Below are 12,436 nucleotides of genomic sequence, written 5' to 3' on the forward strand. Positions count from 1 at the left end.
TAGAAGAAGTCAAAAGTTGGGAATGTAAAATTCTCTGGAAGTTGGTCTCCCCTTGCCCCCCTCCTACCGACACCCTGCAGTAACATTAAGACAAAGTAGACTTAACTGGGAAATCCCAGGCAGTTCAATTCACACAAATAGCCCTTCCTGCCTGCCTTTTATTTATTCCTTTTGCAGGGTTTGTATCTGCTCCCTTTGTCAGACTGAGGAACAGCTCACGTAATAAAGGCAAGACTGGCGCTCCTAATTATAAAATCCACTTAAAAATTAAAAAATGCAGAATCAGCTGATAGCCAAAAGCATTTTAGGTGTCAGGCTTTTTTTAAAAGAATGAAGTAGAATGAATGACCTTTCCCTCCTTGTTTCAGACCTAAGGTCAATGAAATGAATTTATCAATGACGTGCCCATTTACCAACCACACAGGCACACACCACCAATTTTCTCACTCCCTCTCTTGCACATCTGTGTATTTTATGTATGTGCCTCCATTCATATAGCACCCAATTCACCAGAATCTAGAAACATCACCAGCAAGCTGCTTAGGGGGTCCCAACCATGGAAATCATGGCTGAAACCTGGAGTCCCCCAGAAGGAGATTTTATTTTTATTTATTTGTTTATTAGATGTATAACCCAACTTACCTCTAGGAACTCAAGGTGGCCTACTTAGCCTTCCTTCCTATTTTATCTCAACCATAACCCTATGAGGTGCATTAAAGTGCCTAGCCCAAAGTCGTGATGTGACCTTCCATAGCTAAGGGTGGACTTGTGCTAGATTCGCTCCAGTTCTAGTTTTACTTATTGATTAAACTGACATCCCATCCTTCTTTAGTGCTGGACTGAGAGAAAGTGATTGCCCAGCATCTCTCAGAAACAGTGTTTCTCAACCTTGGCAACTTTAAGACGGGTGGACTTCGACTCCCAGAATTCCCCAGCCAGCCTTGCTGGCTGGGGAATTCTGAGAGTCAAAGTCCACCCGTCTTAAAGTTGCCAAGGTTGAGAAATGCTGCTCAGGGAGCTTTCACAGCTGAGGGTGGATTTGAACTTGGATATCCGTGCACCAACCTGGCACTTGTGCATAGCCTAACCTCAAAAGCCTTGTCCCCTCTCTCTTGGGAATCCCATTCCATTCTTAGCCCAATGAGGTGGACCAGACTTAGAAGCCAACACTGTGGAGGTCAAGACTACCTTTATGGTAAGGTGACAGTAACAGAATCTTGCAAGCCTGAATGTGCTTCCCCCTCCCTCCCTTTAATTCATATGAACTAGGGAGGGATGTTTTCTCAAGTTACTTTCTTGGCTTTCTTGGCTCAAGCCCCTCTTATCCAACCCTTGCCTTGGGAGCGGCTCTTTTTCCTGTCCTTCAAGGCCATTCCTTCTTCCCTCTGCAGCACCCCAACAGGAGCTTGAAGGGAACGAAGGAGATCTCTTCCCGCGCTATCATCCACCATCATTCAAAAAATTGACCAAGAGACAATGCATAATTCCCACTTTTCTCTCCCCATTCTCTCTTCCAGTCATAAGCACCCACAGAGAGGTGCAGAAAGAAACTTTTTTATAGCAAACCTTCATCAAAAGTTCTTTTTCTATCTTTCAACTCTTCTCCTACCCTTCGATCTCCCCCCACACCTCTTGTTTGGCTCTTCTTCTGGAGTGGGCAGCTATATTCAATCAAATAAATTCAATTCAATTCTTATTTTATCCAACTCCTGCAGTCCCCAGCAGATGGAGCGCTCAACCAACACTGGTGGATCTCCCAGCAGCCCAGCCAGGTCAGACTTCTTTGCTCCCCGTGCTGTGCAAAGTCTTCCGGAGCAAACCTTTCGGCCGTTTCAGCCCGCTTTGAACGGGTCTTAGGAACTCCCTTTTTCATCCATTCTCCCAAGCAACTGGCACCAAAGTATGGCATGATCCACTAGCAAGAATATGCCAGCATTAAGCCAAGGAAGCAGCAAGATCCACACTGGAACTTGAATTACAACTATCCAAAACTATTTAAAAAAAATAATAATTGCGGAGTCAGTAAGAGAATTGGGGGGAAAAAGAAGGGCCGTAAATTGAACTCAGGAATGACGGTCTTTTCAAGGCCAATGAAAATTACTGAGCTACAAAAGATAAATCAGGACCTAAAATTAATAATCGTAGAACAAGCTATACTTACACGCTGAACCAACTTGAGGCTTTGGAACGGGATTTGCAAACCAAAATCGAGCCACATCAACTTCCTTTAGGAAGTCTCAGATTGCTGGAATGATTTTACAAGTTTCGCCTCTTGATCCTGCTAGTGTCCTCCCCCACACCTCCCCCCCAGCCTGCAACAACTCCAACTTTTGCAAAGGAGAGAGAGTTTGAATACTCTGATTCATGGATCCTTAAAGAAAGTCCACCTATCTGTCCAACAGAACCCAGGATGATATCACCAAAATCATGAGGTCATCGCACAACTGAAATGAATGATGCAATTTGAATCAGTTGCTATGTGTTTTTCCTCTGGATATGCACAGTTGCACATGGTAACCATATTCTGGCAGTTTCTGTTGGTTTTGTACAACTGGGGTGGAGGAGAGCTAATGTTGGCCCTCTGCATCGTTGGAAGCCCCGTGGTAAACTCTGCAACTCACTCTTCCCTCTTGGGGATCCGGATTCACACACACACACAGACAGGATGAAAACAGAAGAGACATGAGTAAAAAATGCCCCTGCAGGAGTGACTCTCTCGCAACTCTTCCTGCCCCTTTCCTGGGGCAATTAACTAAACCAAGACATGAACTCCTGGTCAGACACCACATCAATGAAACCAACCTACAACCAGGAGGTCCTCCTGAACCACCATTCAAAGGACCCACTAGGAGACTTGACAATTTGACTTGATGTGTTCTGCAAATAAGTCAACCCCTAGCGTTCAGAACAACGGTTTGGTCCCAGTGCTTGGAATCAAATTATTGCACCCACTTCCGTGAATCTGGGGTTTTTCCATCCATGGAGCAACCCCAATGACAGGAGGACATTCAACCTGATAGTGCAGACACCCAACTACAGGTAGTCCTCACATTAAAGAACGAGTTCTGTTCCAAAGTTCTGCCCTTAAGGTGAATTTGTATGTAAGTTGGAACAGTATTATTGTATAATACTGTATAAGTAGTATTGTGTAATGAATTCGAACCATTGAGTATTGAACTTGAACCATTGTGGATTGAACTCAAATTTTGCTACAATAGGCTCCGTTCTTAACTGTGGGTCGTCCATAACCTGGGTGTTCTTAACCTGGGGACTCCCTGTAGTCCTTTTCTGCAGAAAGCATGTCTATCAGTTGCAACAAAGGTCCTCTTTGCGAGCCTTTTCCAGCCTTCCCAGCTGGGTGGGAATTTGAAAGGATACCCAGGTGTTCCATGTTTTCCCGTTCAGAAGGGTGGATGTCTTGGAGCGGGCAATATCCAGAAACCTTGAGGCTGTCCATTCCTGATATAAACTCCGGGATATTTCATATCCTGTGAGAAAAAGATGGCACGACGCCTTTTCTCTAACCAAGAGCCGGGAGCTGGATTCCAAACCCGGGGCGAAGGCTTCCATGGAAGTCAGAATGGTGGTTCCAGAAGTGGGTCAGAGTGCCTGGGCTTCCCCCCTGTGCGCAGCTCAGACTTTCCACAGTTTCTAATTGCAGCATTCGGGGAGGGTGGTGGTGGTTCTTGTTCTTTGCTCCTTGGCAGGAAAAGCCAACTGGAAAACAATAGCTACGACCGAAGGCTCTAAATTAAGCTCCGTCGGTGCCAAAAGGCCATGGCGTGTCTCTCTTCTTTCCTTTTGGTCGTGACACCCCTAGTGCACCCAAGGGAGGCCTTCCTCCAACTTGATTTAATACTGCACAGGTTCCACATCCCTTCCCCAAGGTTAGGGGGAGAAGCGCCCTTGCACTCTGCCCTGGGGTGCCCCATAAACGGGAAGCAAGGGCCCCACCCAGACACATTCCGGCAACACCCGTTTCTTGGCTTCATGTGCTTTTTGAAGCCCGTTTCTCATCAGTCTTTGGTGTGCCCCCACCTGCACGTTTGGGTGGTGCAAAATGGGTGTTAAAATATACATCAGATTAAGTCTGCCTCAAGGCGAGCTCTAATCCTGATGACTCTGTGGGCGCATCCATGTAGTTTTCTTGGCTGCAGTGCAGAAATGGTTTCCTCTGCCAGCTACCAGGGTGTCTTTCAGTGTCCTGGTGGTCCCCCATCCAAGGACCCATGAGGTCTTTCCCTCTCAGGGGGAGGGAGGGAAGGAAGGAAGGAAGGAAGGAAGGAAGGAAGGAAGGAAGGAAGGAAGGAAGGAAGGAAGGAAGGAAGGAAGGAAGGAAGGAAGTAGAGGGAGGGAGGGAGGGAGGGAAGGAAGGAAGGAAGGAAGGAGAGAGAGAGAGAAGGGAGGGAGGGAGGGAGGAAGGAAGGAAGGAAGGAAGGAAGGAAGGAAGGAAGGAAGGAAGGAAGGAAGGAATGAAGGAAGGAAGGAAGGAAGGAGAAAGAGAGAGAGAGAGAGAGAGAGGAGGGAGGGAAGGAGGGAGAGAGGGAGGGGCAGGCAGACAGGCCGGCCAGCTGGCCGGCCTTCTGAATACAGAGGAAGTAAATGACCAGTATGGAGTTTGCCCAAATAACCTAAATCAGGGATACCAAATGAATAGCCTATTTTGCAGTTCTCAGAACACCCCAAGCATTTTTGCTCTACCTCTGACGTCACTGCATTACCAAGCCTGCTTCTGTGTTTCTCAGGGGCTGACATTTAAACAGAAATCCAGAAAAACTCACCCATACCCCCAACCCAAACGTTTCAAAAGACCCGGCAGTAGAAGGGAGCTCCAATTTCCCAAGGTGCCAATATTTGAATTTCAGAGAAAAAGTGGAAAAAGCTCGTGTTGCTACCACGCAACATCTGTTGAGGTCCATCCGACTTGCACGTGGCCTGAGAGCATGCAAAAAATCAGACAGGCTGGCGACCCTGTGCCTGCCACCCAGGATGTTTCCATTTGCAGCTCAAAACGTTAGAAGGCACGGTGGTGCCGGGCCTGCCCAGCGGGCAGAGAGACAGCTATTCTGCCCAGGAACGGACCTCTGCATAGCTATCTCCTGAGTAGCACACTCTCAGTCTTTGAAATGAGACACCATCTCGGCCTTTGCTCTTTGGAGGGAAGAACGCAGCCCTGGCAAGTGACAGGTGGCTGAAACCAGCTTCAACTTGCAGCCCCAGACCCTGAGGGAGAGTTACCCTGGATATTTATACCTCCTTCTTTTAACAAAACTGGCCCAGGACAAATAAAGGAAGTGTGGGACCATTGAGTAAACATCTAATGGAGGTCAATCTTATAGAACCCGTGGAGACGTTTCCTTCACCCTTGAGACTCTCCTTCCCTCCCACCCACACATCTTAGAGTAATTCCCGCTGCAAACATTCATAGCTGATTACATTTTCTTGACCTAAAGTTCCTAAAATCCATGCCTGCTTCAGATCATCATTAGAAACAAGCTAGGTTTGGACCAGAAAGGATTCAATGAATGTGAGTAATCAGTGCACAGAAGTTCTCTGAAGACCACCTATGGAAGGGAAACAGGAATGAGATCACAGGATGAAGGCCTGTGGGATTAACCCTTATTGTTTCTGCTGTGGTCCTGCTGAAAATCTCTTGCAAATGCTCCTGAAGAAGGATCCCAACCATAGCAAACAGCAAGTGGAGAAGAGATGTGATCCAGCACTTTGCTTAGGAAAAACAACAGATCCTTTGCTCTTCCCTAATATTCCATTCTAGTGTCCTCCTCCACTGATTTTTCCAGATTTCTACCTCCATCCATTTCTCGCATTTCATAACCACTGCACATCCAGGTCTTATTATTGGTGTAAGGTCCTCACTAAGGGTACAGAAGCTATTGGAGTAGTATTGAGAAGTTTCATTCACAATATTCATCTTACCTGAGTGCTTTGGCTGGAATAGACTTCTCCTACCTGTGGGGAGCCAGGAAGCTGCTAAAACAACTCTTCTCCAGTTCATACACATGCTCCCTGGAACATCAACTTTGATGTCTCACAGTACAGCCAGCCTTCCCATTTCTCCTGAATTGTTCACCAAGTTCTGGGCCTGAACTACAATACTGAAATCTGGTTCCAAGTTGCCCGCTCCAGTTCAGTTGTGAAACTCCCAAAATCTCTGTTCAACAGGATAGTGAAGCTACTTTTGTGAAGATAAGAACTCTTTGTACTTATTTTTAAATAATCTAATTTGCATTGATCACCAGGATATTTTTTTTCATCCCTGTATCACTCACACTCTTGACTGTTTCTCATTTGCATTATCCTCCAGATGTCCTTCACAATGTCCTCCATTGTGCTTTCTGGCTGGAGAAGAATCGGATTTGTTGCACTACGACACAATCAGTCTATTTCTCTTTAATTTCTCCATACTCTGCTTAAATTCATTTATGCATCCATTAATCTGCTACAGAACTTAACTACAAAGATAATCCTCCTTCAGATGTTTGGAAGAAAGAGGAATCTTGTAATCCCATCCATACAGGATGTCCTTTAGGACACCTACCTTTGTTACTCACTTGGGGAAAACAAGGGAGGTAGAAACCAGGATCTATACCAAAAGTTCTCCTGATCTCAAATTGTGAAGGACTAGTTTAGGAAGCAAATCAAAAGTTTGGATTGACAGGTAATACATGTGTAAACATGGATTGAGTCACTCCAAAACTGAAGGTCTACTTTGGAGGTTCAAAATCACTCAGAACTTTCCACAAGTCAACAAAAAATTGATCTCTTAATCCAAATGTAGATTACCAGATGACATTCTTAGATATCGATTAACATAGCTAATCATAAGATCAATAATTATTTCAATTTCTTTTTTCAATCCTGAGTAGGAAGCCAAATCAGGAAATGTATCAAGTTCTCTCTAGAATATCTTTGACTTGACAAATTATACTGTAAAATATGCTGATCTGTGTTGAACAATTACAGAAGCTGACCTTGTCCTTAAATAAAATCCTCATCCTTGACTCTTAGAAGGCTGGATTATGGATACCGCTGACTTTCCAGTTTACCTATTTCATCATGGTGAAAATCTGCAATGCAGATTTGTAGTGTTTGGGCAAATTGTGGTGAATCTATGGTTGTGGGGTGGGGGGGGAGATAAATGAGGATGGGGGTGGAGAAAGATTAGCATGTAGCTCAAACCAAGCTAAAGGGGTAGGAAAGAACAGAACATGGAACATAAACAAGAGAATTTGTGAGGAGACTTCACAGATAAGTGTAATTGAGAATTAGTGGGTCAACTAACATCAATGAATATAGCAGCCGAAGGATATCACCCATCCAAAAATGGTAATTTTAACAGAGAAGGAGGTGGAATAGTTTTCTGTGCCAAGAATGTGAGTATCTGCACAACAATTTCAGGGACTGGACAAAACAGCCCTGTGAAGAATATCTGGTTGTTGTTTTTTTTTAATACATAGAAATATAGAAGTGATCAGAGCTTACTACATACCACAGAGTGCATGATAGCAAAGACAGACTCATCAGGTCTTGATCTCAGGAAAGAGATGAGAAGAAATAAAATATCCAAACATCTTGATAACTGTCCAATGATTTGTTTGCCCTGAATAAATTGAGCTAGACTAATCTATATTTCTTTTTAATCGGGTTCCTTAAGTAGATTGTGGGAATGCTGTGAATGTAATTTATCTTGATTCCAGCCCTAGACAATGTTCCCTATGCTACTTTGTTTAGCAGACTGGATCTTTCAGCAGGATGATGATGGTGGTGATGGTGATGATGATGATTAAAATTCGTATACCACCTAACTCCCAACAACTATGAGTTATTGGAAAAATCATTCTCAAAGGGGACTTCTAGACATGCCTTTTTATGTAAGATTTTAAAAAAAAATAGTTTACTAACAGCCCTAGCAAGGTTCCAAAAGTCCTGCTTGCTGTTTGTGTAAAAAGTCAGTGTGTTCCAGTGGCATAGCTGTCAGAGTAACACCTTTTAGGTGTGTGGACTTCATCTCCCAACCAGCATGACCATTGCTGAGAATTCTGAGGATGGAAGTCCACACCTTTCAAAGTTGCCAAGATGGTGAAAGACAGGACTATGATCTGGAAGACCCTGATACTTTCTCTCAGCCCAATGGACCTCACCAGGTTGCTGTTTACAAAATTAAATTGACGGAAGGAGAAGGATATGTGACACCTTAGGTTCCTGCAGGAAAGCAGGATGTAAATCTAATACATGCATATGTGCATTTAATTCATCCTTAAACCAAACAGTTATGACCAAGGTATTTTGCTTATTTTCTGGGAAGTCCTACCTGTTCTGGTTGCAGTTCTATCTTTCCAAATATGTAGGTTTGTCCTTGTTCTGTCTCCTACCCAAGATGAAACATTGGACACTTTTTCAGTCTCGATGACTGAGATACCAACAAACACGATCAACTCTGTGGCCTGTCAATGAGATTCTCTTACTTGGCTTCCTTCTTCTCCTTCCACGGAAAACTCTGCCTCATTCTGACTGTGCATTTCTGCCAATGGGAATCAAACAGAAGGGGACCCTTTTCTGCCTCAAAATGCTGAAATGCTTCAGTTAAAGATGTTTAACTGACCACGTTTGCCCAACATTCAAAGCTCGATTACTCTTAATCCTGGTTGGTTAGTTTGCTTGGCTTTCAACCCTAGCCTATGAAAACCTAGCCTTTGGGGGTTGGGTTGGGGTCCACCCCATTGTGCAAACCCACAAGAAGGGTTAATTCAGTAATCAGGTTCAGTATGTTGGCTAAATGCAACCATGAGGTTTGTCCTAGAGCTGGAAAGGTAAAGGGCAGCGCGTATTGGTCTCCGTCCATCAGCTCAGGAAATTCTGGCCGTGATCCATCAGCCATCGTACTTCTGGCTCCCTACATCTGTTGAAAAAGCAAGTTGGTTTTTGGAGAAAGGAAAGAAAGATGAACTCAGCGTGAGCAGCCTGCAAATCTTGCCAGTCTTGGACCACAGTTCCCTCCGGCCATTCTGACTGCCAGCTTCAGCCAGCGGCTATTTAAGCGATAAGCACTTAAGCATATTAACTGGGGAAGATCAGCCCAGGCAGAACTGCTGGAATGCCTTGCACAGGTTCTCCAACTGATTTTGGAAAAAAAAGAAAAAGTCATCTCTCTCCGTGTCTCGGCAGCCAGTCTTTCTCTTTTTTGCAATGGCTCTGAGAGACAACGATTTGCTGAAATGAAAAATGCAGCCGAGAAAGAGATGGTAAATAAGCAGAATGGTGCATACCCGTTGAGGGAGATGGGCAGCATACAAGTTCAATAAATAAATACATAATATGTAAAATACTGCGTAGTGGACCTAAAGGAGGAGGTAGGGGCAGGTCTGCCCCTGTGTGAGTATGTGTGTGAGTGTGTGTGTGTTAGCCTGCATTGGAGACTGGAGACCGAATGTGCAAATGGGGAAATTCTTTCCGTTCATCTAAGCCTGACGGGGCAGGAATTTCTAACCATCTTTGGGAGACGGGGCAGGAATTTCTAACCATCTTTGGGAGACTCAGTCCATTCCCAATGAAACGGTCATGGAGGGAATTCGAACTCAGAGGAAGTCAGCAGCAGCATCCCAAGCGGAGAAGAATGGGTGGCATCGTGAGATGGTTAGGAAGCCACGCTCCCTCTGTGGACCCAACTGAGAAAGCATTTGCTCCAGTGACCCAGAACGGTGTGCGAGTTTCTGAATGCTGCCCAGCTCTTCAGGGTGTTACAAAAAAGCAGGGGGCAGGGAAGGGATGCAAAAAAGACCCCCCAAATTAGACCAGGGGGGGTCAACCGTGAGTCTCCAAATGAGGCTTGCAAACTGAATGCATCTGTCTGGATACGGTTGGTGAGCTCCTGACTTGAACTTTTTGTTAAAAAGGGGTTTGATGTATTTCTTTACATCTGCAATGACTTATCTGCAGTATTGGTTCAATGCCAGAAGTCGGCTGGAGCCAGGTGGCATCCAAATTCAAAAGAAAAGAAAAGAAAAGAAAAGAAAAGAAAAGAAAAGAAAAGAAAAGAAAAGAAAAGAGGGAAGGGAAGGGAAGGGAAGGGAAGGGAAGGGAAGGGAAGGGAAGGGAAGGGAAGGGAAGGGAAGGGAAGGGAAGGGAAGGGAAGGGAAGGGAAGGGAGGAGAAGAAAGGAAGGAAGGAAGGAAGGAAGGAAGGAAGGAAGGAAGGAAGGAAGGAAGGAAGGAAGGAAGGAAGGAAGGAAGGAAGGAAGGAAGGAGAAAGAGGGAGAGAGGGGGAGGGAGAGAGGGAAGGTGAACTTCCAGATGCAGAAAAACAATCTTGTGGTTTAGTTCAATGTTTTTCAATCTCAGCAACTTTAAGGTGTGTGGACCTCAACTCCCAGAATTGGTTTCCTTCCCAGATTGGCAGCAGATGGGAATTCCTGAGCCAAAAACATTTTACTGCTGGGAACGGCATCCCATTCTTCTCCAGGATTTCTGCGTGGCTGCCAGTCCCTCCGCAAGCTTTTCCTTGTGCACGGCAATTCCTGAATCCAGTCCCTTCCTTTCAAAGGGCAGTGGGAAAATTACACACGTGGTCCCTTGGAAGTTCCCAGGGTGTCAGCTTGTGGCAATGAGTAAAGAGATAAGTCAAGGTGTTTTTTATTTACCCGAAAAGAAAGGAAGCTTTCCCATCATAAATAATTTCCTTCAAAAATGAGTCTTCTTAGATTGCTGAGACAACCTTAGCTGATGCTGGACAAAATGTCAGAAGAACACTGTTTCATAACACTGCCATCAAAGATCTCATCTGCAGAAATGGATTTGTTAGCATTTTCACATTCCTCACATTAAAGCGGCTTTATTTATTTATGCCTTTATGCATTGCTCACTCTTGCATTATCTTCAGGGGGTGTATCTTTCCACACAATGCATAATAAATTATAAATTTAATTAATAAAGTAATACATAATGATATAAGTAAACACGATGCATGCTTATTGCTTCTTCAAACCAAACCTAGTATTCATCCAGGGTCCACGTATCTCCATTTATAGATGGTTCCTTCCCCAAATGAGTCAATGTTGGCTATCCTATGAAATCAAATATTTATTACGGTCATAGACCAGCATATGATTGACCAGAAATTGATGGGGGAAGCCCCATGTCTTCACCACTCCAGCTTGGTTGCTACATCTTTGCATGTTCTTAATTACCACATTTGGGACCTGTTGACCAAAAGCCATCAGCAGGTCCTTGGGCTGTAACCCAGAGGAGGTGGACCTTGGGAGCTAAGGGGAGGTGCATCCTTATCTAGGGGCAGAGCATAGTAATGTCCAGAGCAGTGTTTCCCAATCTTAGCAACTTTAAGATGTGTGGACTTCAACTCCCAGAATTCCATGCTGGCTGGGGAATTCTGGGAGTTGAAGTCCACTCATCTTAAAGTTGCTAAGATTGAGAAAGTTGAGAGGAATGGCTGTGCTCGGTGAGAAGAAGGCAGAACTCTGACCCAAGGAGAAAGTGGCTTGTCCTCTTAATTTTGCTGTCTGTGCCTCAGACATTCTTTTGGCTCCAGAAGATCTTCAGAGTGAGGTTCAGACCCTGAACTTTCATGTCAAACCTCAAGTTCAGGCCATCTTACTGCCTGAAGATTAATTTTGGAAGAACACAGCTAGCTGAGCTCTTGGGAAAGGTGAAGAAAAAGTTATTTTCCAGTTCCCACCATCACAAAATCTCATGCTTGAGTCCTTCAGGAATGACACTCCTTCCTTCTCTGCAGAGCCTTGTGTCATCTTTGGGGTTAGCCCAGTCATGATGTGGTTATCTGCAATAGGAGATGGTGTAAAGGTGGCAAAAGAGCCCCCTATATCATGTCTGATTGATTCTTCCAGCCTTAGACCATCCTCTTAAGTCAGCACTCTGGCATTGCTACCTTGCTGCTTACCAGTCTGGCTCTCCGTCCTAGAGTCACGGTACTTTAGAGATCATGTAGTCCTACCATACAGTGCAGGAATTCGGGACTACTGCTTCCTTGAGAGATAGCCTTCCAGTTTCTGTTTAACCCCTCCAGCAAAGAAGAGTCCATCACATTGCAACACGATCTATTCTGACTGAACAGATCTTGCCATCAGCAAAATCTTCATGATGTCCAGTCAAAGCCTACTTCTTCTAATGTAAACCCATTGTTTCTTATCTCGCCTTCTGGGATGACGCAAAACGTTTCTGCCCCACCTCTGCGTGGCAGCCCTTCAAATACTTGAAGACAGCGATCATGTTTCCCTGCTGTCTTCTCTTCTCCCAGCTAAAGATATCCAACACTTCCAACTGCTCCTCTAAGGTGTTTCCTTCCAGGCCCCTTAACATCTTGGCTGCTCTCCTCTGGATGTGCTCCCATTTTTCCATGTCCTTCCGAGTCACCTTCTGCCATGCCTCATGGCCAGCAGCCAAGAT

This window comes from Python bivittatus, unplaced genomic scaffold (genome assembly GCF_059951505.1).
Source record: "Python bivittatus isolate LINGU-HERP-01145 unplaced genomic scaffold, Pbiv_v1 ctg000610_np1212, whole genome shotgun sequence".
In the NCBI taxonomy this organism is placed as follows: Eukaryota; Metazoa; Chordata; class Lepidosauria; order Squamata; family Pythonidae; genus Python; species Python bivittatus.